Below are 1,834 nucleotides of genomic sequence, written 5' to 3'. Positions count from 1 at the left end.
CTGCCACTGATGGCAAAGTACAGGCTCTTTGCCGTCTGCCACGGACGGCAAAGTCTTTGCCGTCTGCCACTGTAGGCAAACTGACCAAATGGGTCAGCTCCCAGGAAGCACAGTTGGCTGCCACGTGGCTTCTTTGCCGTCCGCGGCAGACGGCAAAGAGCGCTTTGCCGTCGGTGGCAGACGGCAAAGAGCCTGCATATTGTCTGTTTTTTATTAAATCCCACAATTTGCAGCACATATCACATATATAAGTTTCATATCCAGCACATATCCAACACATATCTAGCACATAAGTTTCATATCACATATCACATCAGTTTCATCCATACACATTGTTCATACATAAGGAAGTTCCATCCATACATATTGTTCCATCCATATATATATTACAATGCAAAGTGTCATGAAGATAGCAAGCTAGATACAATGCAAAGTTTCATCAAAGGAAAAGCAAGCACTCCATCATAGCAAGCTAGCTTCCATCAAGTGAATGAAATCTGCAAAATGGTAAATAAGAAAGTTAGAAATAGGTGACTAGAACAAGAAGAAGACTAGAACAAGAAGAAGACTAGAACAAGAAGTATATGTCATTTATGAGCTAACTTAGGTGAAATGGATCATATATGAGCTAACTAAGTTGAAATGGGTTGTTTATGAGCTAACTTAGTTGAAATGGATCATTTATGAGCTAACTTAGTTGAAATGGGTCGTTTATGAGCTAACTAAGGTGAAGGGCATCGTTTTTGAGCTAAGTAAGGTGAAATGGGTCATTTTGGAGCTAACCTAGTTGAAATGGATCGTTTTTGAGCTAACTTAGTTGAAATGGATCGTTTTTTAGGTAACTAAGGTGAAATGGATCATTTTTTAGCTAACTTTGTTGAAATGGATCATTTTTTAGCTAATTTAGTTGAAATGGATCGTTTTTAGCTAACTTAGGTGAAATGGATCATTTAAGAGCTAATTTAGGTGAAATGGATCATTTTTTAGCTCACTTAGGTCAAATGGATCGTTTATGAGCTAAATTAGTTGAAATGGATCGTTTATGAGATAACCTAGGTAAGATGGGTCATTTTGGAGTTAACGTAGGTGAAATGGGCCATTTTAAAGCTAACGTAGGTAAAATGGATCATTTAGGAGCTAATCTAGGTAAAATGGGTCATTTTTGAGCTAACTTGGATGAACTGCATCATTTATAAGCTAACCTAGGTAAAATGGGTCATTTTGGAGGAAAATAAGCTAACTCTAGGTCATTATGGTAAGCATATTGGAGGAAATAAAGCTAAGTCTGGGTCTTTATGCATTTGTTAAGCAAAACACTAGAGAAACTTACCGTGATCAGGGAGGTGTAGGAGCGGGGTGGCTAGTGCCGCTACCTGGAGAAGGATCGTGCGATGCGTTTCTGGAGTTAAGCTGCAACAAAGATCATTTCCAATGCCTCGTTAGCATTACGACACTCAAATGTTGAGACTACCAACTAATGTCCATTCAAACTAAACTCACCGTGCTCCCAGGAGCAATCACTGGCATCGGCGGAGCGGGCTGACCGGACTTCTCGCACACAGACTGCACATTTGGTTTTCAGAACAGAGTCATACTAGTTAGTAATGAGACTCAAATGTTAAGACTAGCAAGTAATCTGCAGAAGAAACTTACCACAAGGAGCTCGTACATGGCCCTTGCCTGCATGTCATTCCGTGCCCTCTCCTCCTCCATCATCTTTCTCGTCCTCTCCTCCATCTCCCGCTGCCTCTCCGCCGCCTCCGCCAGAAGTTTCTCCGTTCTATCTCTCTCAGTCTGTATAGCAGCCTGCAACACCACTCACATGACCATTTGT

This window comes from Triticum aestivum, chromosome 1D, assembly GCF_018294505.1.
Source record: "Triticum aestivum cultivar Chinese Spring chromosome 1D, IWGSC CS RefSeq v2.1, whole genome shotgun sequence".
NCBI classification, from domain to species: domain Eukaryota; kingdom Viridiplantae; phylum Streptophyta; class Magnoliopsida; order Poales; family Poaceae; genus Triticum; species Triticum aestivum.
Note: the sequence above shows the minus strand (reverse complement) of the source record.